Source organism: Crocuta crocuta, unplaced genomic scaffold (assembly GCF_008692635.1).
Source record: "Crocuta crocuta isolate KB4526 unplaced genomic scaffold, BGI_CrCroc_1.0 scaffold102, whole genome shotgun sequence".
Taxonomy (NCBI): Eukaryota; Metazoa; Chordata; class Mammalia; order Carnivora; family Hyaenidae; genus Crocuta; species Crocuta crocuta.
This window is the reverse complement of record NW_027530019.1, coordinates 1,104,747-1,131,705: the sequence shown is the minus strand read 5'-3', so window position 1 is coordinate 1,131,705 and position 26,959 is coordinate 1,104,747. Positions and strand designations below refer to the sequence as shown.

Here is a 26,959-nt window from a genome sequence, read left to right as displayed (position 1 = left end):
TCCTGACATCCAAATTAGAAAACAAAAAACACCAAGGACACAGCCACAGGAAATCAGATCTCAGTCAGAATTCATCCTGAACAATCTGGATTGCTAACCAGAATGAAAACAGACCTGGAGTTCAGAGACCTAATTCTAGGGCCTCTATTACTATTTACTAATTTAGTCTCAGATTATAAAGTTAATATGTAATAAAATGAGGACACTATAACACCTGCATTCCCTACATTTCAATATTCTTATTAGGAATACAGTAAATGATATAAATAAAAGCACATGGGTATAAATGTACAAATTATGTTATCATTATACCTTGTGTATATTACTCTTATTTTATAAACTCCCTTAAATCTACAATTTATGGCAAGAAGTGGTCTTAGGGATCCTTAATCTAATCCCTCTCTCTCTTATAAGAAAGCTGATCATGAAAAATGTGGTCTAGATAACTCTTAAGGTCACTTCTGTGAGGATCTTAGAGACTAAGCAAATTGTACAGTGAAAGTAAGTAACTGATTAAAAGGTTGTACATCTTAGAAGTCACTTTTTTCCAAATTCTCTTTTTCTTTTTTTTTAAAAACAAATTTAAAAGTAACTCCAGAAACTTAGTGCCTTGTTGTCAACAGGAAAGAGAACAAAGCCACAAATTGAGACCTTGTATACAGAAATTCCCTAGAACTTTGTAATCAAAAATAATCCTCAAAGGAAAAAACAGTCTGTTGTAGAGTCTCTATGGGAAACTAAGTGATATGATATGTTATGCCCCTAACAGAAGTATATTGTCCCCTTTCAAATAATTATGTGTCTAGAAGAGTTTTAAAAGCTTTGGAAAGGGCTTAGGAACCTCTATCACAGCCCTCAATTTAAACTACTGTATTCCAAATGTGAGTGCCTGAATGTTTCAGAATGTCTAAATCAGGACTATGAGTAGATTACAGGCCCTTTAATGACTCTTAAATCCGGCCTATTTAAAGGCAATTGGAAATAAAAACTTCCTTTGGAGAAAAAAAAAGTGAACCTTAAAAATGAAACACTCCCATGGACAGGGATAAAGTTACAGACTATTATAAAGGGCAAATAAATGTACTTCATTTGGATCTAGTCACAGTACCGAGTACATTTTATATTTTGATACTGTATTTTGCAACTTTTATAAGCAATATGATCAACATTTTGTTGTATAACAAGTACAGTGTTAAAATAATCACGTAAACACACACACACACACACACACACGTCTACTCTTAAGTGACTCAAACAATTTCTAGACAAAGTTTTAACTGCAGCCTAACTAGTTATCATAATGGATTCTCAAGATGAGAAGATGAATGGCCTTCAAGAAGCTCACAACCCAAAGCTTTAAATTCTTTGGGGGAAAAAAAAACCCATGTAAATGAATTACTCACTAGTTATATAGTTATATATAACTGGAATATATATATATTCCACAGCTTGTCCCAAAGTGGCATCAATAGTATGTAACAAGTGCTCTGGACACATCCAGGTGCTATGAGAACACAGAGCCTGTGTTGTTACCTATAGAAAGTAGGTGATGTTTTATCAACTTTCCCTTCCTTTGGATTTTTGTACCTTTCTTCAGTGATAATATAGTCTCTCAAAACCCCTTTCATATATATGGTCTTTTCTTATTTATTTATTATTTAGTCATTTCTGAATGGTATAATAAAAATAAGTTTGAGGAAAAAAGATTCTTATAGATCTAGTAATTATCAAAGTGTGTAGTATACAGCTGGCTTTAATACAGTTTAAATATATACAAAGAGAGGGGCGCCTGGGTGGCTTAGTCGGTTAAGCGTCCGACTTTCGCTTAGGTCATGATCTCGCGGTTCGTGGGTTCGGGCCCCGCGTCGGGCTCTGTGCTGACTGCCAGCTCAGAGCCTGGAGCCTGTTTCAGTCTGTGACTCCCTCTCTCTCTGACCCTCTCCTGCTCACGCTGTCTCTCTCTCTCTCTCCTAGAAATAAATAAAACATAAAAATAAATAAATAAATACAAAGAGAAATTAAATTTATACATAACTGAAAAAAGAGCATAATATTACATTTAAACATATTACTTAAATATGTAATATTTTAATAGATTAAACATTAGGTATATGTCAAATAAGACCAAAACTACCTTTCTGATATATTTAGATTTCCTGCTTTTTATCGTTAAGAAAATCAACCTGTTCATTTATATAATTTCAACATTTTGTTGCTGAATAAGAGAGATTTCAGACTGTTACTTACAAGTAGTTTGTAGTAACTCAAATCACATTAAGCTTGTGAATATTTTTACTTACTAGAAAAAAACCTTACTCAGTGAAATCACTCTAATTTTCTCCTTTTAATATTTATGTTAATGTTCTTATTTAATATCAATTAATATTGATAGAATATTGATTTTTTAAAGTACTAGTGACAGCTTGATATTCCACATAAGAATCCTTATCAGATGAATGCACCAACAGACTAAAGGAACACTTTGCAGTGAATATGCAGAATTGTTACTATTTTCATTCTCCTTGACCTAGGATTTCAACAGTAGAGTTCTCTGTGCATGTTTTCTGTAACCATGATAAAAATTAAATAATTCAGAGCTTCCCAGCTGTATGCCATGGCACATACTGGGTTGTGAAAAGCTGACAGGAGGGGTAAGAGAAAGTGAAATCCTTAACCCGGTATATACAAAGATAATCATTTTCTGTGTTCATGCTTTGACATGAAAAAGGATGAGAAACACAGACTTAAGTAAAATTTGTCAAGGAGCACAAATGATTTAAAGCTATAGGAAGTCTAAGCCATCACTGAGTTTGGAAAACCATACTCACAATTAAGAAATAAGCCTCCTGGTGATGCAGCCATGCTGACAGCCACTAACTATTGCACAAACTCACATGATAGGCACCTGGGAACTCCCAAGTTGTTTCATTTTCAAGTGAAAATGTTTTTACGTAATATATTTTTAGATAAAAATAGCAAAGGGCTACCTACTGCAATAATGTGAGCTTCCTAATCACCTCCCAAATTCATAGAGGCTCTTAAATCACCAGCAGGGAAATATCTAAATTACAGCTGGCAAAGGATGGGTATGTATTTTCATTGTTTGATCCCTAGTCCCTTGCACACTCCCTGCCACGTATATAACATTCAATAAATATTCCTTAAATGACTGTGTTTCACCTAGAATATGGGGCAAGATTTCAGTAGAAACTAGAAGAAACTTTACGAATATGGAATTCAACTCTCATTTTGCTGATAAGAAAGTAGAGGAAAGGTGATGTGACTTTCTTAGAACTAGAGTCTTCTTATTCTTTTTTTTAAAATTTTTAATGTTTTTTTTCTTTTTTCCTGAGAGAGAGAGAGACAGCATGAGCAGGGGATTGTCCAAGAGAGAGGGAGACACAGAATCTGAAGCAGGTTCCAGGCTCTGAGCTGCTAGCACAGAGCCCCATGCAGGGCTCAAACCCACAAACCATGAGATCATGACTTGAGCCGAAGGTGGACACTTAACCAACTGAGCCACATAGGCACCTCGAGAGTCTTCTTATTCTGATAGAACTTATATTTTTGGGGAAGTAATCACTCTGGTGCCCCTCTTCATGCTCCACCCAAATGGATGGAAATAAGTTTCCAAGTATAGATTCATCATTAGGTTATAGTTAGCACACCATCTCCATTAATTGAGTTTGAAATAGTTTACTGTGAAGAAAAGAGGCAAGAAAATATAAGAGTCAGATAACTCTTGGTCCTTTTTCCTCCTTAATAGCTAGCAAATATTCTTTGAGCCTCAGTTTTCTCATCTACAAAGTGAAGAAAATAATTACCTTGGAGAATTGATGTAAAGACAGGTGATTCTGTATAGAATAGGTGATTTCTGTACAGAAAACACATATCATAATTATTTGTTCATAATCAGCACTCAGTAAATGTTTTTTGAATGAATGAATGAGGCTATGAATCACTATAATTTTACATAATGGGCAGAGAATGTGACTATTACTTTCTAGCAGTAGCTTTCTTAGTGTGAGATTCCCCACCCTACTTTTGCAATACTGGCACTACAATTTCTTTTCTAAAACTGTGGTTATATACTAGAACATTTGGCACTGAAAATGTACAGTTGTTATTATTCTCAACTCTATGATTGTCTTAAAATGAATGACTCTGGATTCAATAAATAAAAATACAAGACATCCAATCAAATTTGAAATTCAGATAAGCAACAAATTAGTATAATTATGTCTAAGGCTATATTTTGCTCATGGTTACACCAAAAAAAAAAAAAAACCTTTAATTGCACGGGACATGCTTATAGAAATGGTTTGATTCATTTATCTCAAATTCAAGTTTAACTGGATGTTCTGTAGGCATCCCAGGGCCACTAGCAACCCTAGGCTACAGCCACAAGGAAGCCTTGAAGATCAGTCACTGCTTTCCTTGTTTCCACAGATGAGGGTGTGAAGGCCCAGGGAAGTTGCTTACTTAGCCCACTTCAGAGAAAGCAGCTGAGAACCAGAACCAGGTTTCCCACCAACCCATCCAGCATTCCCCACCCACCTCCCGCACACACACCAGGACAAAGACAACAGAGACTTCCGGAAGTCTTAGTAATCTGCTAAGCAAAATGTTTTATTATTTTGATAGTTCTTTGAAAAATAAACAAACAGACAAAAAATAAAAAGTCCAGCAAAACAACAACAATAACACCTCCTGTGCATCCAAGCTCCAACAAGGCCTCCCCTGCATTGGGCTAACTAACACACGCCTGTTTTTTTCTCCATACATACGGTTAACTAGCAAGTGAAAGAAAAGATGATGCACCATTTGCAGCCCGAATCCTTCTCACCGTCATCTCCTTCCCTGTAGCAATTTGTTTTTATTTCTCTGACTTGTCTGGGGCTAGCAAAATAATGAATATGATGCAAATGTGGTTTTGTGGCTGCTGTCTACTGGGCACTGGAATTGTTTACTTGTCATAAATAGCTTTAGGGACACGCCCAGACACTGAGTGTCTGCCTCACCAACCTCAGAGAGAGACACAAATCTCGAACCCCTTGACTGAAGACAGCCAACCAAAGAATACAAATGGTAAAGTCCTATGTCACCATGCATGAATTCCAAATAAATCTGACTATATAGTAAACACATGTGAGGAAAATTTATAGCTGTTAACAGTAGAAGCTTTAGGATAAAATAGATCTGGGTTTGAACCTCAGATCTGCCACTTCTACAGTTGTATGACCTCTTAAAAACCCATCTCCAGGGTGGAGGGGAATCCAAACTACTTTGTTCAAAACTCAATATACGGGTGCTGAGGAACCCAAATAAATTATTTCATGATTCTTTCCTTCATCTTGAAACCAGTGGGAATTTTTTCCCCTAATTTTTGAGTTTAGGTTAAAGCACTAGGAGTATTAACATACATCAAACTGAACACTTGAAATGGGTGCAGTTTATTGTATGAAAACTTTTATCTTAATAAAGCTGAACAAAAATAGAGATTGGAGATCAGGGTAAAGTAGTTTGGCCTACGTCACACACAGCTGGCTAGTAAAGAACAATAAACAGGCAGAGACAAAGCAGGGCTTTATGAAGGAAGAGGAGGTAGAAGTAGACTGGAGAGAAAATGTCTGGGTGTCAGGGTAGGCCACAGAGAGAGCTACTATCGCCCCCAGGGATAAGAAGCAAGCCGCCTCAGGAGTCTGGGGGAACCAAAGGGTTCCTGCACAGCTGGTCTCCGCAGAAGCCTAGTCTGCCCAAACCTGTCTGCAGATGCTCCTGAAGCAAAAGGTCTTATTTTATCAACAGATTGTAATCAGATCACTCCTTAGAAAAGGTTAAAGAAAAATGTTTCTACTAAGGCCAAGACTGCCCTCGGCATATTTAAATAACACAGAAGATTCTACTTGGTCTACCCAGTGGAGCTTGACTATTTCAGAATTAACCCCTAACCAGGATCAAAATCAAACACCTCCAAAAATGTTATTATTGAGTGACTAACTGCTACTTAAGAAACTCTAGAAAGTAATGTGTCTTAGGTGGGGAACATCTTAGCAGGTATAGTCAAGGGTGAAATAATTCAGGGATCAAGGAATGAATTAAACACATAATGCAAATTAATTTCTGAACTCCAGACACCCATGAGCTAGAATGTGTATAAAACAAACCAGCCAAGGAATTGCATTCCTATTGCAACACAGATGAAATTTCCATCGTAGCTCACCATTCTCCCTGCCTTGTGAATCAAAGATTTTCACAAAATATCACCTCCAACTTCACCTGCTTGCTCAGTGAGCCATAGTGCGACAGAGCTAACACAGCCAAATTAATGCCAAGAGTGTCCTATTCACAGCCGATTTCAAAGAGATGAACATTGGGCTGGTAAAAGAAATACAGGAAGAACAACTCAGTTCTTTCTTGGCGGCTCCTTCACCTTTATTTATATCAATCGTAGCAACTTCATGGAATTCCATCCCTCTTGTCTAAAACCGTAGTTTTAGGCTGTAACATGTAGATTTTCTCCATTAGTTTATTCTGTATTTAACTCTGAATATTTACAGTCAAGCTGTTGTTTTTAAACCTGTAAGTATCTAACGTGAACAAATAATACCAGTGATTTAGTCCATTCGTAAATAAATTCAACATACATTTATTGAAAAACAAATATATCCAAAGTGATGGGCTGGGCTGCAGAAAACACAAAGATTAGAAAAACACGATCCCTGATCTCAAAGTATTTACAACTGAGTCATCTTAGGATTAATTTTAACTAACTATTCCTGCTATTAATAGAACAATTTGTGTGTGTATGTGTGAATTCTGAAAACCTAATTCCAATCTTGAGGGTTTTTTAAATAATTTTTTTAATGTTTATTTATTTTTGAGAGTGACAGACAGAGTGCAAGTGGGAAAGGGGCAGAAAGAGAGGGAGACAAAGAATCAGAAGCAGGCTCCAGACTACGAGCTGTCAGCACAGAGCACGACATGGGGCTCAAACTTACGGACCCTGAGATCATGACCTGAGCTGAAGTAAGATGCTTAACCAACTAAGCCACCCAGGCACCCATTTTTTTTCTAAGTATAATCTATAAAACTGTTTGGCTAATATATTTCTTTAAATTAACTCAGTTCATTTTTAGTATCAAATTAACTTATTTAAGAATAAATTAAGTAACTTAAGAGTCTCCTTTAAAGTTATTTTATCATTAATATCCATAGAATCAAGAAGTTTGATGAACTGGTTAGATTTGTTTTTCAAATTCACATTAAAATAAATACTTGTCTATGAACATAAATGTTTGCTGTGTACCACCTAAAATTATACTGGGAAATATGTCTCCTATCTATTACCATACTGAAGTCTTTTCTTCTACACCTTCAAAACCTCACCCTAACTCAGGCAACTGTTTACACCCCAGTACTTTGGGCTGATGATCTTTCCTTCCAATTAACCAAGAAAATCAAGACACTTAAACATGAGCTTCCTCTCATCATATCAATATTCTGCATCTTTTCCTTAGTTTTAGCCTAATTTTCTAAGATTCTTATATAAATCTCTTCTAATAACATTTTTATCCCTATCCCAAATTTTATCTTCTGTTGCCTCAGTTACTCCCTTTATTAACCTTTATTTCTTACATCCTCAAGTGGTTTCCATTTTTCTTGGCCCCTTGGCTTTTACTTAATATTCATTTAATTAACAATATTTATTGAGTATCTGCTATGTGTCAGAAACTATGCAATATTTTAAGGATACATACAAGAAAGACAAAATCACATACCTCAAAATGCTCAATGGTTTCTAAGGACACAGGCTTGTCTGGCATCACCAACAGTGTGATGAGTGCTATATAAGGTAAATGCAAGTATCTTTGTGGAGGAAATAAAAGTGGAGCTTGAACTCAAACACTGGAAGGATTTCCCCAGGGAAATATCACCTAAGGTCAAACCCTAGATCTTAGACACTTGCTAGTTTTATGATCCAGGCAAGTACGTGGTAACTTTAAACTTTCTTCACCCATGAAATGGGAATAATATCCACCTTACCTAGTTGTAATAAGACTAAGCATGTACCCAGTGTTGAGGTCCTGAAATTTGAATGCCAAATCTATTATTATATATCCTCAAGCAGATTACAATTGCATATTGGATTCCTCATCAGTAAAATGTAAATAAATAATAACATCAATCCAGTATGGTTCATACAAGAGTTAAATGTGATAATCCATGGGAATCATTAGATAGTAAGCATTCAATAAATGTTAGCTGCTATTAATAGAAAGCTTTTTTCAATCTCAAAATCTGTGTATAAATCCTGCTAAGTAAATGGTAGAATGATAAGTGGATTCTTTGTCATTCATAATCTTTCATTTTGTTATTCATAATTTACAGTAGATTCCATCTAGTAAGTAAATTAAGCAGAACAATGAAGGTGAAACTCCAAAGGTGCCAAAATGTCAAAGTAAAACAAAATCTACCATCTTTCCATCCACTATTGTTTTAACTGGGCCCACCCCAAAATTCACATGTTGAAGTCCTAACCCTCAGTACCTCAGAATGTAACCTTATTTGGAGACAGAGTCACTGCAGATATAATTAATTAATTGAAGAGATGAGGTCATAATGGATGGGGGTATGGCTCGAATCCAATGAGACTGGCATCCCTTGTAAAACAAGAAAATTCAGTGACAGATGCACACAGGGAGAGACGTGAAGATGATTTCAGAAATGTGGGTGATACTTCTAGAGGGTTAAGAATGGCAAGGACTGCCAGCATACCACCAGCAGCTAGTGGGAAGTCTGAAACAGATTTTCCCTAATAGGCCTCAGAAGGAGAGAACCCTGCCGTCACCTTATCTTGGACACCAAACCTCTCAAACTGTGACATAATTTCTGTCACTTAAACCATGCAGTTTGCCTTACTGTGTTATGACAGCCATAGTAACTAATATACCATTTAACTGATAGATTTTACGTCTGTCTGGTCAGAAATAGCCCTTAATAATACATATAATTATTCTTAAGATAATACTTAAATTTTAGTCTGAATCACATAATCAGTCATATACAAAATTTTCTTTTCTGCTTCTTTTGCATACATCTTCTTTCCATCCATTTTATAGGTTCTCTGAAGAAATAATATATTCATTTTATCCATTCCACAGGTATTTATTGAAAGCCCAAATAAATAAAAGGTGAAAAAAACAAAGGTTCCTGACCTCTAAGAATTCACAACCTATGAGTCAAGTCATAAGCATGTAAATATCTAATACAAATACCCCACATCAAATATTCCCCAAGTACAAGACCAAAGCACACCTTAATCCCATAGTGGTCGATGGCATAGGATTCTCTCTTAGAAAAATTATGTGTTTTCCATTGGGCCTGTGCCTCCTTCTTTGGTGGTGATATTTACTTCATTTCCCCCAACTTTAGCACAAGCTGACGCTGGAAGTCAGCCCACTGTCATTATGATAATCCCTGCCTCCCAGAAAAACAGAAGGAAGGCACTCCCACAGGCAGATATATGGAGATATGCAGACAAGTCCTGTTTGGAAAAGCCTCTTGAAATGCCCATGATTCTAGTGTTTTCTGATTTTGCCCACAAAGCAGGAATGCCTCAGCCAGGGAAGACTACAGACTCATCCTTTTACACTCCAGGATCCCAGCAGAACCTTGGGCAAAACAGAATTATATCAAGAAGGATGTAATGAAAAGTAAATAATTTTATGAAAAGTAGATAGATAGATAGATAGATAGATAGATAGACTAACAGATAAAAGAAGGCTTATGAATGCAGAATTCCATGGTGGTTTGGAGAGAGTGGTTGAAGAGGGACATGACTTGAGGGTCATAATGCAAATGGACTTTAGCTTTACAAGAATATTCAGTTTTGTTTTTTTTTTNATGACCTAAGCGAAAGTCGGACACTTAGCCGACTAAGCCACCCAGGCGCCCCTTGTTTTGTTTTTTAAAGATATTTCCTAGGACTCCCAGCACACTGTACCATTAATTCAAGACATAGGAGGTGAGCCATTTGCAGCCATTCTTCTCATTTTTGTAGATTTTCTGTCACACTCATCATTTATGTTATTAGGAAAAGGAGGCCTGGTGAATCTAAATCTCTAGGCTAGGATTACATCACTGGATCTGTCTGACTACAAGGCCCATCCCACTTATCACAAGGCTTGAGAGTGAGCTTAACCACAAAGGCACCACTACCTACCGATGCTTTACAGTTTATGGCTTTGTGTAGAGACAAACCAGTCCTCCTATTTTAAACAAAACAAAACAAAACAGAAAACAACTTAGGTTCAACCACAGGAGTGGTTAAGGGGCCAAATGAATCTTTAATCTTAAGGTAAATATGTGAGTAGATTTTCTCTGCTTCATCTACAAAACCTATTCATTACATGTGTGTGAGTACATGCACGGGCAAGTGTGTTTTCTAGGCATGAAGACTTAATACAAAAACAAATAAAAAATAAGCCTCTCGTAACCCTGGTGTCATGGAAAAGGACTCTTCGTACAAACTGAGATTTCCATACTGCAATGATTTCAATTCGGTGTATGTCACAAGAGGTGGCTGAGGGAGACAGTCAAGGGGTAGACCGGACCTACATCCAACTGGCACTTTCCAGCACATCCTGGCCTCTGCTTACTCTTGTCATCTCTGCTCTGCTGGGTTTTTACTGACCAAACAAGTCACTGTCCAGTGGCATCAAGAAATTCTGTCCCTAGGCCATAAATAAATGCCCAACTCCTATAGTTCATGGGTGTATGAGAGCCCAAGAGGCCTGGAATCGATCCAACCCATTTTAACTAGCAAGAAACTACCCAGTAATACCTTGTTTGTATTTCTTGGAGGAGGGACACCAGAAACACTTATTTCATTCTACACAATAATTCACCACAATCAGAGGGAGCACAGCAAGGGCAACACCATCTCCCAGCTGCTGATTACATCAAAGGCTTGCAGCACAAATTCAATTTTATGATGTTAATCTCGGCCTGCCACTCAGAAATTTTCTCTGAGGGATATGATTTTTCTCTGGATTTCATTTTAAGAATGATTTTTTTTCGTCCACAATCAATAAAGATATGTTTTCATCAAAAGACTCTATCTTGGTAGAATTCAATTGGCTATTTCAATCCCTTTTGGTGACACAATATTAATTAAAATAGTTTATGTTGCACTTCAACTGAAAAAAGAGGCAGTGAAAATAGAAGCTACTCAGAACACATGTTCTATACACATCAACATAGAGGGCAGAAAATAATTTTCTCTTTCTCCAGGCGGCAGACATTAACTATTCAAGAGAGTTGCTCTGACTTGGTTTAGCTCTGTGATCTCACTGCAAAAACAAACAAATAAAAAAATTTGAAGCCCTTTCTGTTTGTATTTTTTGTTCAAAAGGAAATCAAAATACACATCAGAAAGTTGCTTTAAATGCTCACCTTTCATTACAGTAAGAAGTAGAGAAATAAGTGTCTGTGTGACCATGTGGCATGATGGGCTTTTAAGAATCACAGTCACTGTTTCTCCTAACTAAACATAAATACATAAATAAAAATATAAATACATTAATACAATGCTATTAAAATTTATAAAAATTTTATTTTTAATTTCTAAAAAATGATCACAATTGAATACATTGTATTTCTCAAAAGCAAATACACAGAATTAGCATGGAGGATTTTATATTTAAAAGAGAGGAGTGGGGCATCTGGGTGGGTCAGTCTGTTAAGTGTGACTTTGGCTCAGGTCATGATCTCCTGGTTTGTGGATCCGAGCCCCACGTCAGGCTCTGTGCTGACAGCTCAGAGCCTGGAGCCTCCTTCGGATTCTGTGTCTCCCTCTCTCTCTGCCCCTCCCCTGTTCGTCTGTGTCTCTCTCTCTCTCAAAAATAAATAAACATTAAAAAAATTAAAGAGAGGAGAAAATTATGAAATGGGTTATAGAAAATAGATTGTTTTAATAATAACTTTTCAAGTTTATTTATTTTGAAGTAGAGAGCGAGAGAGAGAGTGTAGGGGTGGGCGCAGAAAGAGAGAGAGAAGGAGCGAATCCCAAGTAGGCTTTGTGAAGTCAGCACATAGCCCGACTTGGGGCTTTGAACTCATGAACCCTGAGATCATGCCCTGAGCCAAAATCAAGAGTCAGATGCTTAACCAGCTGAGCTATCAGGAGTCCCTGAATTGTCTTAACAGTAGTTTTGAAAGTGGCAGTCAATTTGCTTAAATATTTATGAAGCACCAACTGAGTGCCTGGTCACCACTTCAGATTGGAGGAAAGCCTTACTTCTGGCCCACCAGGGTGACAGTCCAGGCAACCTCCATCAACACAGAGTGAGAAGGGGGAGGCCTGCTTCCCACCCCCATAGGGAGTGCACAGAGGAGGCTGCAGTTAACCCTGTCTGGGGAAGGAATCCAGGAAGGCTTCTCAAAGGGAAGTTCAATTACTGAAACATTCAGCTAGTAATCTACATCCAGTTTAAAAAATGTTTAAAAAGGTAGCTTAGTATCTAACTAGCTCTCTATAAACCAAATTTTCTCACCTTCATACCCTTTAAATCACCAACCCAATACACTTCTTAATGTAAGAAAGTGGTAAGAAAGGGAAAGTGTGTGTACTGCTACCCTAAGGAGTTTAAGGATTTCATAGGACTTTGAGTAGATCTCACTCAACAATCCATTTCTTCAAAGAAAGGTCTTTACCTGTGATTCTCTTAATCTGGATGTCATATCCAAAGAGAGAAAAGCATCAAATTAAGGAACAGAGTGGAAAATTCTAGAAATTCAACTCCCTATTTTATGAATTAAAGGACACCTGAGTGGTTCAGTCAGTTAAGGATCCGACTCTTGATTTTGGCTCAGGTCATGATCTCGCGGTTTGTGAGTTCCAGCTACATGTCAGGCTCTGTGCTGACAGCTTGGAGCCTGCTTCGGATCCTATGTCTTCTTCTCTTTATGCCCTGCCCCCTATCTCGTGGTCTGTCTTTCTCTCAAAAATAAATAAACATTTAAAAAAAATTTTTTTTAATGACAACCAATAAGTAAGTTGACTTGGTTAAAAGTCAGGGAGTGGAGTAGAGTTTGGAACTGTTTACACACTTGAACAATAATGACAAGGCTTAGATAGACTACACTGTTCTCCGAAGAGTGCCTGTAAATGTGTACATGAATGTGGAAAAACACTGGCTAAAATAAGAAAAAGCATCCATCAATACCAGCAATATCACAGGGCTTATTAAGATGCAGATTCCTGGGCCTGAGGCTAGATGTGATACATCAGAACCTCTAAGACATAAGGTCCAGAAATTCAAATTTTAACTAGCTCTCCACGATGTTCTTATTACACTTGAGGCTAAGGAACTTAAATCAAATCCAGCATCCCCTATGCACAGCACAGCTAATGAAATATTGAAATTAATAGATGAAATCAAAGTAATATTCAGTAAATGAATGACTGAAAACATCAATTCCCTCAAAAAATTCTTACTCAGGGCCTAGTCTATATGGCCTAGTGAGAATGCCAATCCCTGGCCCGATGTGGGCCCTCCATAGCAAATAGGGCTAGCCTGACCCCAACAACTATTTTTCCCTATAATGACTGAAACTGAAAGTAGTTAAATCCTTTTGTTGTCTATTATGGTCTAAATGGCTTGTGGAAAAATATCCTGCTTTGTATGGATTTATAACAAAACATTCTGAAGCTTGAAATCCTTGTGGGGAAAGTGGGACAACTCATGCATGATCATGTTGGATTTTGAGAAAAAGTACCAAATTTAAAAGGATTTTAAAGTTAGCAATACCAAGGAAAAGTCACAAGGGTTTAAAATCCTGTAACAAATTCCTCCCAAAAAGTTCAGTTTGCATTTTGGTACTCCAAAATAAATAACCAATTTTCAATATCCCCTCCCCATATAAATTTTTGCTAAGATGCATTTCAGTACCTTAAACTAAAACAGTAAGCCTCCAGGAGGGACTAAAGTGTCTGAGATCCTGTCCTGCAAATATAGGAATGCTGACCTTTGCCAGCAAAGAACTCTCAGTGTGGGTGGAACTCCCTTTACAGAAGCTTACCTTAAAACAGGCTAGCAACACTGCCTTAAGTGCGATGAAGGAAAGTCTGATGAGGTTGCAGAATTAGGGTAGTTAGTGGTAGTGGAAGCATATAGAAGTTCATCCTTTATTCAAAAACAGTAAGAACAGTTACAACATTACTTGGTCTGCTTTTTTAAAAAAAAAAAATATTTATGTATTTTGTGAGAAAGGGGGAGAGGCAAAGAGAGAGAAAGAGAGAACCCCAAGCAGGCTCCACACTGTCAGCAGAGCCCAGTATGGGGCTTGATCTCACAAACCATGGGATCATGACCTGAGCTGACGGTCACCCAGGTGCCCCAGTTGACTATTTATAATATGCCTGGAAGTCATAAATCCCATCTACACTCAAGGCTAGATTAGGGTAGTGTTGTATTTTCTGTACTCAAGAGAAGGAAATGATAGAACCTTATCAGGTGATTGTCAGTTGTACATCAGACAGCCTCTTGTTTTATATGCAACTAAGTCTTCCAGCAAAATAGTAAGGTAGACCTCCAGCTAGAGAGACTTGAAGAGTAAATCAGTGTCTGATAATGTAAAACAATATATGATCCTCATTTTACATTTGAGGAAACTAAAGCTCAGAGAGGCAAAATAATTTGCCCATGTCCTATAGCCCATAAAGGATGGGGCACAACATGGGAACAGTGTGCCATGATTTATGTCTGTCGTGCTCTCTCACCCTGTCAGACTTCCAAACAAATTTCTCCCTTGGCCCAGAAAGCTCTTTCTCAGCATTTCTACCTGGCATACTCCTACAAAACTGGAATCTTCCAAACTGGAACTAAATTTTAACTCCTTTGAGTATCCTCTGGCTGATATTTAGCATGCCTCTTCCCCCAGCATTCCCTACGCTACCTTTATCAGATTACTTATCACTGTGCTCTAATTATTGCTGTGTCTGTTTCCTACACTATATTATGAATGCTTAGAAGGCAGAAACCTGTCTCTTACCCATGCATTCTGCTGGCAGGGCGTTTTACATATACCAAGAGGTAAAAACATATTGAAGGAAAAGTCGAAGAATTAATGTATTAGTTATGAATGAATGTGATAAAGCTTCAAGAGGTGTCTCTCTTTTCTCCTTTGTTCAACTCCGCCACCCACCCCACCCAGTCAGTGTATAAGTGACCATCCCAAGTGTAACTCTAATGTCTGCACAAAGCAAAAAGCAGATGTACAAAAATATCCTTGGCTATAGATGTTCATTCTAATTTCTGAAGTTGACTGATTCAATTAATTACAACTCCCTCACCCTATACTTGCTTACTTGTTAAACACTCATGTGTAGGATCTTACATTTTTCTAGGTTAAATTTCATCTTGTTAAAAGAAAAAGAAGAGGGGAATTCAGTGTTGAAAAAAAAGTACCTATAATTTATTGACTTTTAAGTTTAGACACTTTGCTACTTATATGATATGCATCACTTCATTTGATCTCCATAATGATCCCAGGCCTTATTACCATCTATCTGTACTCTAAACAGGAAGAAGATGAAGCTTGTAGAACATAGTAGCTTGCTCGGGATCAGCACTAGGAAATAGAAACAGATTCCTCAGTTTCTAAGACTCTCGCCCTCAACCACTACACTACACTGCTTAAGTGGGGATGGGGCCCCAGCATGCTAGGACTTTTCCTGGAAATGTAGGCAAATTCTAGAAGAGACAGTCCTCTAGATCAGGGATACCTTGCTCTAGAAATGAGGATTTGCCTTTTATAGAAGAGTTGGGAGACCTAACTGTCCTTTAAGACCAAAGACAATCTTATTTTGAAGATAAAATGACACACATACGTTAAAGGACTTGCTGAGACCCCAGAGTTAATTTGGCCCAGAAGGCTTCAGAGATGATCTGGTACGAGAACTTAGTGCACTAATTCTTTTAATCCTGATCCCCATATCATCTTCTTGCCTCTAATTCAGTCTACCTAGAGCAGAAGTGAATCTAGGAAAAAATAAATATATATTTAGTACAGGGCTCCAGAGATGTCCTTTAAAATGCACTGACAGAATTATTAATAAGAGATGCCACATACTGTGAGTAACATTATTAAATAATAGAAAGAATAAGTGAATTACCAAGCCACAAAGATAGCTGAATTCAGCAATCTTGAAACCTTCAAATATTTCTAATACCATTGTTTTCAAGGTTCCATGAAGTTATTTCATAATTTAAATACACCTCTATTCCAGCTGGCCTCTATAAACTGGAAACACAGACTTCTAAAGTATTCACTCCATTGGGTAAAGACTGTTTACTATAAGATTTTACCCTTAGGTAGAGGCTTAACAGCTAATTTTTTATTGATAATATAATTATAATTTTAAAATATCTTTCCAAAAAGAGGTAAAAATACGGGAATTCAACAGAGTCTCAGTTTTGTGGTTTAAAAAAATAATAATCCCTTTACTAGATCACTTCAGGGACAGTTTGCTTTTTTCTCTAGCCCTTTGTATTCTTTACAGAAAACACTATGGGTGCATTTTAATACCGTAGGAACTAGAGGGCAAAGGAACAAGAAGTCACAAGACCAAATTAACAAGTACTTGCATGACAAAGTTGGTTGCCTTCTTCACCCCAGGCCTTTAAGTGGTAAGAATTAAGGAGAGGAGGGGATTAGTGCATTTAATCTTGAGGGGGGGGCAGAGTTGATGGGTAAGGAGGCTGGGAAAGGGAGGTGGGGATGGGGAGGGACAGAGGATGAAAGGAACAAAAGTTTCTAACTCTTTCCTCGGGTAAAAGTATTCCTAACTGTTGACCTAGCCTCCAATAAGTGACCTTGAACTCATTTAGAATAAAACCTGGAGAGGAAGGAAGAAAAAGTTCATCTTGCTATAGACAGTGTTCTGTTTGTATTTAGTCAACTGTTTAGAAATGCACACAAAAATGCTATAATGTATGAGGAAAGCGGAATGAGGAAGCACCCGGCCCCAAAGGGAGTATTCCTACTCCTTCAATGTTTCCAGATTTTTGTCAGTGCAGACATCTTCCCCCTCCCACCGCTTTATTTTCCTGTCCCTTGTCCAGCTTTGCAAGTGTCAAAGTCTTGGGTCCGCAGTTTTTATTACTGGCTCAGCCATAGGTGCAAGGCAAGGAAGTTGTCGCCAGATGCTCGGAGTCTACAAGGAGTCACTCCGGCGCGCCTCTCATCCATCGGATTTTTTCCCAGACACTGGACTCATTTTTTTTGTTGTTGTTGATTCAACCGATTCCCATTCCATAGAAGCCCGACTTCTCAGTCCCAAGAAACTCTCAGTAATGAATGATGGGGCCCTAAAGGTCTCCGGGAGGAGAGGCCTGCCGGGACCGCTTGTAGGGATACAGAGGCCCTTACCAACCTCAACACCCCTCGCGCGCGCGCACACACACACACGCACGCTCGCTCGCTCGTTCGCTCTCTCTCCCTCCCTCCCTCTCTCTCACACACACACCTGAAAGGACCAATTTGACAGATGCGTGGCTTCGGTCACTACTGATGCGACATCTGGACAGAATTGGAACAGAGAATTTTCCACGTGCAAGAACTTGTAGCAAAATAAGAGGTTCTAGCAATGGCTACGCGCGCTCACCTTTCTTCCCCGCCCCTTAGTATCCAAACTCCGGCANAGCTGCCCAGCTGGCTCAGCGCACCCAGCCTGCGGTTCTGCCGCCCCTCCCCGATCCTGGGGAGGCGGCGGCCGCGGCCGGAATAGGCCCGCCGGCTGCCTCTGAGGTGCCCTGTTCCACAGCGCTGGAGGGAGTTCAGACGAAGTGAGAAAAATCCAGGTGGGTCACGTGGCGTGGACCCCAAGGCGCCTGCCTTGTCAGACTTTGAAACTTCGAGAAGGGGTGAGCGGAAGTCCTGTCCCTACTGCATCCTCCCTGCCAAGGAGAGTGAGTCTAGGTTTAGAGAATGGGTGAGAAATTCATTTTTATATTGAAAACCAGCAGTCAAACATGAACCAGCATTCTAACCCGCTACTGAGTGGACCAACAGACTGGATAGTTTAGAAAAATGGGATGGTCGTTTTGTTCTTCTGAGGTTTCTCAGCTGTTTTATTTTACTTACAAAATCCAATGGGCAACTTAGCCCTGGATTTTTAAAAAATATTTGTTTATTTATTTATTTATTTATTTTTACTTAGTTTTGAGAGAGAGACAGAGTGTGAGCAGGGGACGGGCAGAGAGAGATGGGGAGACACAGAATCCGAAGCAGACTCCGGGCTCTGAGCTGTCAGCACAGAGCCCGACCAGGGACATGAAATCACGAACTGGGAGATCATGACCTGAGCTGAGTCAGATGCTTAACTGACAGCCACCCAGGCGCCCCAGTATTTGTTTATTTTTGATAGACACTGAGACGGAGTACAAGGGGAGAGGCAGAGAGAGAGGGAGGAGACACAGAATCCCAAGCAGGCTCCAGACTCTGAGCTGTGAGCACAAAGCCCAGGATGGGCTGGAACCCCCTGACCCCCACTAACCCCTAGATCATGACCTAAGCTCAAGACCTGAGCTCATGACCTGAGAGGAAGTCCCAAGCTTGTCTGACTGAGCCACCCAGGCTTCCCTGCTTAGTCCTGGATTCTAAGGCTCCTGGAAGCTGGTGGGGAAAGATTTTAACCACACTAGCTTTTCACGGATACCTGGCTTCCCAAGAAGGAAGGCTGTTTGGTTAGATCTAGTCAGATCACAAGTTTTAAGTCTCCCCTGAGGTCAGGCTTCACATATCATGGATCTTACTGTGTGAAGCCCCTCTGACTAGGACAGTCTTCCCACCATCATCCTCTGTGCCTGGTTAGTTCCCATTCTTACTTAGTTCATCAGAATTGTCACTTCCCGCTTGCAGGTTAGCTGTTCCTGCTGTTTGTTCCCAAGATACCTCACTTCCTTTCATAAAACTGGTCACAACATACTGCAATTATTTGTTGCATTGGCTTCCCCTGCTTGACTGTAAGCTCAGTAAAGGTGAAGACAGTAGATGGGGACAGTAACAGCAGTATAGTAGATACATAATTAGTAAGTCAGAGAAAGACAAATACTGTATGATTTCACTTGCATATGGAATCCAAAAAACAAACGAACAAACAAAACAGAAGCAGATTTATAGATACAGGAAACTGGTTACCAGAGTAGGGAGGGATTGGGTGTTGGGTGAAATAGATGAAGGGTATTAAGAGGTACAAACTTCCAGTTATAAAAGCCTTGGGGGTGTCATGTGCAGCATAGCAAATATAGTAAATAATATTGTAATAACTGTGCATGGTGCAGTTGCGAATTAGACTTGTGGGGATCATTTTGTAATGTATAAAATATCAGATCACTATGATATACACCTGAAACTAATATGATACTGGTATAGCAGTCATACTCCAATTAATTTTTTTAACTTAAAAATTGTTTAAAATAAATAAATCAATACTATGGCCTGATGATATGTATCTAACAGTTCACTGGTAAGGTACCCCTATCCCCCACTTCTTTAATGAACTTTTCTCACCTATCCTTACAAGTCTCCAGGATTTACATCAGAGCTCATATCCCCATCCCTATCAACCATCCACAAGTCTTCCTTTCATTTCTTGAGCAGAGCGTTCTCCTTCAGTCTTCATAAAAATGCAGGTGTGGTTCCTCTGATCAGCTCTACCATAACTAGCTCAGTGACCATAAAGGCTAAGTCTCAGATCAGGGCCCTTGGTGTTTTTAGGACCTATGAAAATGGGGGGGGAAAGGAAAAAAATAAGTTGAGGAAAGTTTTAATAATATTAATTTATTGGTTTTTCTGCCAATACAGTCATTGACAGTGTTGGACTTTCCCAAATCTGTAATCCTAGAAAACAGTAAAAGTACTCTTTCCACTTCGTTTTCCAGGAGATGAGAAGGAAGGAATCTTCCTTCCCCAATGACTTTTAAGACTTGCCTTACTGAGGGCGGCTGGGTGGCTCAGTCGGTTAAGCGTCTGACTTCGGCTCAGGTCATGATCTAACGGTTCGTGGGTTCAAGCCCTGTGTCGGGCTCTGTGCTGACAACCAGCTCAGAGCCTGGAGCCTGTTTCAGATTCTGTGTCTCCCTCTCTCTCTGACCCTCCCCTGCTAGTGCTGTCTTTCTCTCAGAAATAAATAAAACATTTTTTTTAAATTAAAAAAAATTGCCTTACTGATAAGACTTACCTTGTTTATCTATGACAAGGCTGGACACAGGCCTCCAAATTCCCATTCTTTGCCTTGTAAGTGATTCCCTGAACTATATGTGCTCACTAATCAATCTGGACAAAGTACCTGCCACTTCGACATGACCAAGCTGTGGTTAGGCTTCTCTTTTTCTCCCAGTCCCTAAACTTTGACATGCTCTCAGCCTGAACCAGCATAAACCGCTCCTTACCAGGTGAAAATATGCTGAGCTCTGGATAAAACTTTCTCTTCGCCACTGTAAGATCATGCCACTCTGGCTCATCCCACTTCTTCACTTCCTGTTCTCTCCAGAATTGTTTATCCATCCCTAGAACAAAAATCTTTTTTCACCTAACTTTGAAAGGCTTACCAATCTAAGGATTAAAGCTTTCTCCCTGTTGCAATTGTCCCTTATAAAGTCATTTTGGATGAAGTCTCTCCTTACCTTAGTTAAAATTTTTATATGATCGTGCAAAATATAATTTTTAATAGTGTTTATGGAGAAAGGGGTCCTGAAAATTAAAGTCCCCCTTTTCAGGTTTCTGTCTATAAAATGAAGAAGTTGAATTAGATAGACCAAGATCTTTTTTGGTGCCACAACTAATGAATTTAGAAGCAGAATTTCCAAAGAAAGTCAGACCTTCTGGAGTCAGCAGAAAGAGCAAGCTAGCAGCTGAAAGCCAAACCGAGAACTTGAGATATTTTCTTTGGCTAGCCTGGTATTGCTGCTGTTTTGTTTGTGTGTTTGTTTTCAGTTGAATTTGGATGTCACAGTCTTTACCACTCCTTATAGTCTTCACCATTTTATTACCTGTTTGACCACCGAAAACATTTAAACTTGTGTCACTAGAATATTTTTGTGCTCTCAGAAAAGCACCTTCAGTTACAAAATTCTCTTTCCTCCCACCACATCAGTAAGGATAGCCAGGCACTGATGTCTGTTAATCTTTATGCTGTAGGGTTCAGGTGTTTGAACAAAAGGACAAATATTTCATTTACAGTTGAAATATGTTTCTTTGGTGATAAGATGCTATCCAGTGCAATGTTCTTTGCTTTTTAAGCACTGAAAGATTTTTACCAGATAAAATAAATGTCCCTGGAGGGTGTGTGGTAATTTAACTTCAAATCAGAATACATTTTCTGACATATTATAATATAAATATGAATAGAAAGAATGTGGGAGGAAAATGGTTTGGCCAATTCTGTGAAATAATAAAAAAAATACTTTGTGATGGTTTTAATGCATGTCTAAAACTTGTATGATTCTCCTCCATTTGGTGGATCCTAGTTACCCTCCCCTGGAGTCTGGGCTGTACTTACTGGGGCATCTAACAATAGAATGTGGTAGGAATGACGGACAATAAATATCAAATGTACACCATAAAATGATGTAATTTTCACCTTATTCTCACTGTCCCTTGGATCACTCTCTCAGCTAACATGTTAGGATATTTAAGCAACTCTGTGGAAAGGTCCATGTGGTTAGCGCTGAGGTCTTCTGCCAATAGCCATTGAAGAACTAAAGCCACCTCATTTGAGGATGCCATTTTATTTTATTTTTTAATGTTTTATTTATTTCTGAGAGAGAGAGAGAGAGAGACAGCACGAGCAGGGGAAGGTCAGAGAGAGAGGGAGACACAGAATCTAAAGCAGGCTCCAGGCTCTGAGCTAGCTGTCAGCACAGAGCCCAATGCAGGGCTCGAACCCATGAACCGTTAGATCATGACCTGAGCTGAAGTCAGATGCTTAACCGCTTAACCGACTGAACCACCCTGGCGCCCCGAGGATGCCATTTTAGAGATGGATCCTCCAGTCCCAGCTGACATCTTAAACACCCTCATGAGATACCCTGCACCAGACCCATACAGTTTTAGCCACTCTTGAATCCTGACTCACAGGTCCTCAGCCAAAATAAATGTTTGTTAGTTTTAAGCCACCAAGTTTTGTGATGATTCGTTACATAACACCTGGCAAAATACATCCTGATGGAGGAAGGTGTCAGCACCGCAGCCACACCTGGTTTCCAGAGGCAACAGGGCCCTGCTTCCCACAGCAGCATCCAGTGGGGGAAAGCAGAGGGATAAAGGTCAGTGCCAGGTGCCAGTGGCAGTGATGACTTCATGGTAAAGTGCAGCAGTCTCATTTTGGATTTTGTCATAACTGCATAATATCTGAACTCAGTTTTCCATTTTCTGAGACAGATCTAGTATTTTATTACAGAATCCTTTTCTGCTTAGATTACCAGTTGTTGCTTCCTCATGCACACAACTAAAAACCCTGACTGATTGTAGCAGATACTACCTCTCTTTCATAGATGAGAACATTGAGGACCAAAACTGTTAAATATGTCATTAGATACAAGTAGCAAATGATAGAATTGAAATAAATTGACCAGCACAGATTAAGTGAAGCAAACAAACATGTAAATTTAGCATTTAAAAGATAAAGGGCTTAGAGGCCTCTGGGTGGCTCAGTCAGTTAAGTGTCTGACTCTTGATTTTGGCTGAGGTCATGGTCTCATAGTTGGTTTGGTTCATGAGACTGAGCCCCAAGTCAGGCTCTGTGCTGACAGTGCAAAGCCTGCTTGGGATTCTCTGTGTCCCTCTCTCTCTGCTCCTCCCCCACTTGCTCTCTTTCTCTCTCTCTCAAAATAAATAAGTAAACTTAAAAAATATATAAAGGGCTTAAATATTAGATACTAAAAAAAAAGAAAAATATTTTTCTTTAAACCAGATGAAAAGCTGGCTCTCTGCCCTGACCCGATATTAGAGCAGTGAACCCCTAACTGCTACAAAATGGACCATGTTCTTCCAAACTTCCTTGATATTGTTCAGATACTTCTTCTTGCAAATGCTTTTTTCTGTCCATCTCTACCTCCCACACATTTTAATCAATTTGCCTCTTCTTACTTTGAGCTTCAGTTTTAGTGATGATTCTTTGCGTCCTCACCTGAGCCCTCAGGAAGAGGTAATTATTCTCATCCACTCCTAATGCTCTCCCAGGGTTCTGTTTCTATCCATGATAAAATGCTTATCAAGCTTATTTACCTGTCTGAACAATCCTACCCCAGGATTGACTCCAGACTCTGCCTAACTAATGGAGAGAGTCCTGAAAAATGAGGGGCTGAGGACTAAATCTGCTTATTCAACAGGATCCCAGTGCTTCAATGCCATCAGCTATAAGAATAATGATAGCGAAGTATATAACCTCATGCAGGACACCAGAAACTTCTCAAAATAAAATTGAATGATTCTAGAAAAGACCTCAAGGAAATGACATTTGCAAGTTTCTCAAGTAAATCAGTGAGCACCCATCTGACTGTGAATGTCACTCCTGACAAATCCAACCCTTACACAAAGAAGACACTTAGATTTTAGTGTCTTTCACTTTTTAATGAAAAATACAGGATTATCAGAGTTTTGTAGAAAGCCTTCAACATGAAAGAGATTAAAACATACCAATTGGAAAAGGGAAAAGGAAGAAATAGAGACAATTCAGGGAACAGAATAAAATATCAAGTAAAATATTCTCAGAGAGAGGAAGAACTTAATCCATTAAGGAAGACTAAGACTCTATATTTAAAAAAGAAACAAATAGAATGAAAAATTTCTTAATTAAAACTATGCTAAAAAGTATGCATATTAATTCCTGTATAGTTAGCATACACTGTATATATTAATTTCAGGTGTGCAACATAGTGACTCAACAGTCCTATACATTACTCATCTTGTTAAGTGTACTCTGAAGTGTACACCTATCTTACCCATCTCCCCACTCACCTCCCCTCTAGCAACCATCAGTTTGTTGTCTATAGTTAAAGAGTCTGTTTCATGGTTTATCTGTTTTGTTTGTTTTGTTTTGTAAATTCCACATATAAGTGAAGTCATGTCGTGTTTGTCTTTCCGACTGGCTTATTCCACTTATGTTTTTACAAATGGCAAGATTTTATTTCTTTTTGTTTCTTTTTTAATGTTTATTTATTTTTGGGAGAGAGAGAGAGAGAGAGCAAGGGAGCTGGGGAGGGGCAGAGAGAGAATCCCAAGCAGGCTCCATGCTCTCAGTGCAGAGTCTGATGCAGGGCTTAAAGTGACAAACTGTGAGATCATGACCTGAGTCACCCAGGTGCCCCAGATTTTATGGTTGAGTAATGTAATATGTATACACACACACACACACACACACACACATACACACACACATGGCACAATATCTTTATCCATTCATCTATCAATGGACATTTAGACTGGTTCTATAATTTGGCTATTATTTGATGAATAAAGCTACAATACACATATAGGTGCATATATATTTTTGAATTAGTGTTTTTGTCATCTTTGAATAAATACTCAGTAGTGGAATTACTGGATCATAGAGTAGTTCTATTTTTAATTTTTTCAGTTACCTCCATACTGTTTTGTACAATGGCTGTACCATTTTTGCATTTACCAACAGTGCACAAGGTTCTTTTTTCTCCACATCCTTTCCAACACTTTTTGGAACACAGAGTGTTATTGATTTTAGCCATTTTGACAAGTATGAAGTGATGTCTCATTGATTTGCAGTTCCCTGGTGATAAGTGATGTTGAGCATCTTTTTACGTGTCTGTTGGCCATCTGACTGTCTTTGAAGAAATGTCTGTTCATGTCTTCTGCCCATTTTAATTGGATTATTATTATTATTTTAGTGTTGAGTTGTATAAGTTTTTTATATATTTTGGATACTAACCATTTATTAGATATGTCATTTGCAAGTATCTTCTCCCATTCCATTCTCCTCTCCCCACAGTGTTTAGGTATATGGTGTCACACTTTACATTCTTTTATTTTGTGAATCCCTAGACTGATTTTTATATATACACTTAATTTTATAGTGTTTGTACTTCCTACTTTTCCTATTCCTACTTATGGTTTCTCCTTTCTACTCACAGAGTCCCTTTTAACATTTCTCATAGGGCTGGTCTACTGGTGATGAATTCCTTTAACTTTTGCTTCTCTGAAACTCTTTATTTGTCCTTCTTTTCTGAATGATAGCCTTGCTAGATAGAGTATTCTTGGTTGCAGGTGTTTTGTGAGTGTGTGTAGTTTGGCAGGTTTTTTTTGTTTTGTTTGTTTTGTTTTCTTTCTTTTTTCCAGTACTTTGATTATGTCAAGCCATTCTTTTCTGGACTGCAAAGTTTCTGCTGAAAGATCAGCTGAAGACCTTATGGGGTTTCCCTGGTATGTAATTGTTTTCTCTTGCTGCTTTTAAAATTCTTTTTATCACTACTTTTTGCCATTTTAATTACTAGGTGACTTGGTGTGAACCTCCTTGGGTTTATTTTGTTGGAAGCTGTCTGTGCCTTCTGGATCTAGATTTCTGTTTTTCTCTCCAGATTCACGAAGTTTTCAGCTATTATTTCTCCAAATAAATTTTCTTACCCCGTTTCTCTCTCTTTTCCTTCTGGAAACCCTATAATGCAAATGTTATTATACTTGATGTTGTCACTGAGTTCCCTAGATCTAATTTCATTTTTATTTTATTTGTTTCTCTCTCCTGTTCAGTTTGATAGCTTTCCATTACTTTGTCCTCAAGGTCTCCTATCTGTTCTTCTGCTTCCTCTTTTCTACTACTTATTCCATCTAGTGTATTTTTAATTTGAGTTATTTATGTCTGCTTGGCTATTTTTTGTTTTCTATCTCTTTTTGAAAGCCTCACTGAAGTCTTCCACTCTTCTCCAGTCCAGTGGGTATCTTTATGACCATTACTTTAAATTACATGTCAGACATATTACACTTTTCCATTTCATTTAGCCCTCTTGTTGTGATTTTGTCCTGTTATTTGACTTGGAACATATTCCTGTCTCCTTATTTTGTCTAATTCTCTGTGTCTGTTTCTGTGTGTTAGGAAAGTCAGTTACATCTCCTCCTCTTGCAAATAGTGGCTTTATGAAGAAGAGGTCCTGTATTGCCCTGCAGTGCCCTGTTCCCCAGTCCCTGGTTCTTCAGGAGTGCCCTCTGTGTGTGATGTGTGCACTCTGCTTTTTTGTCCGATCTGCTTTTGTCTTCAGTCCATTCGTCTGCAATAACTTTCTCTATATATTGTAGGCAGAGTTTGGTCCCTTTGTTGTTAGTTAGCTAGTTAGGAGCCACTTTGGGTTTGAGTTGAGTCAGACCAGGAGTTTACCAAAGATCCAATAGTACTGGACTACACAGCACTTTTCCTGTGTTATCCTGTGAGAAGCTTTCATTGGTGGGCAGGGCCTACAGTCAGACCAGATGTCTTCCTCCAGACTGGGGCCGCTGTTGGACTAGTATGTGTGGTTATCTTCCCCTCACCTCAGGACAGGAGTGTCTTCAGAGTCGTGCTGGCCTCTTTGGGGCTGCTTGCACATTGCCAGACTTGCGACAGCAATATGGATAGGCTTTGGCCAAGGATGTATTGGGGCAGGCAGGTGCACTGGAAAGTGTGGAGGTGAAGCATGTGGTGTTAGCAAAGTTTGTGCCGGTCTGTTGTGGGAGGAGATCTGGAGCTTCTTTAGAAAACTCTTGCTATAAGGATGTAGGGGCTGAGTCCCCAGTAGAATGCAGAGGCCAGTTGTGGGATACCTGCAAGGTCCACGATGGTCTGCTATAGGAGGGGTTGAACATCCCCCTGAGCACGGTTTGCCATGTTGGAGTGGGTGGGGTATGCTGTTAGCAAATTAGGTGGATAGTGTTGGTATTGCGCTTGTTC

At 38.9% G+C, this 26,959-nt stretch overlaps 1 protein-coding gene and 2 long non-coding RNA genes across 17 annotated transcripts in view; 1 reads left to right on the top strand and 2 right to left on the bottom strand.

Moving 5' to 3' along the window:
• The window catches only part of WDR72 (WD repeat domain 72), a 221,939-nt gene extending 204,226 nt beyond the window's left edge, over window positions 1–17,713 (bottom strand). For all 4 annotated transcript variants that reach the window (XM_077764377.1, XM_077764378.1, XM_077764380.1 and 1 more), the window contains exon 1: window positions 17,672–17,713. The gene's annotated coding sequence lies outside the window, so the exon portion shown is untranslated. The remainder of the gene's footprint in view (window positions 1–17,671) is intronic.
• LOC144231787 (uncharacterized) lies at window positions 11,239–14,181 on the bottom strand. The gene is made up of 3 exons (XR_013335186.1): window positions 14,086–14,181; window positions 11,458–11,548; window positions 11,239–11,354 (listed from the first exon to the last, which is right to left on the bottom strand). It is a non-coding gene; the product is annotated as an uncharacterized LOC144231787 (long non-coding RNA).
• A 1-nt stretch (window position 17,714) lies between the features above and the next one.
• Window positions 17,715–26,959, top strand: part of LOC144231822 (uncharacterized) — a 117,943-nt gene continuing 108,698 nt past the window's right edge. For 9 of the 12 annotated variants that reach the window (XR_013335194.1, XR_013335198.1, XR_013335202.1 and 6 more), the window contains exon 1: window positions 17,715–17,867. This is a non-coding gene — a long non-coding RNA (uncharacterized LOC144231822). Of the gene's footprint in view, window positions 17,931–25,380; window positions 25,465–26,959 lie in introns of all 12 variants that reach the window. The other 3 variants (XR_013335193.1, XR_013335195.1, XR_013335201.1) reach the window with 3 other exon arrangements.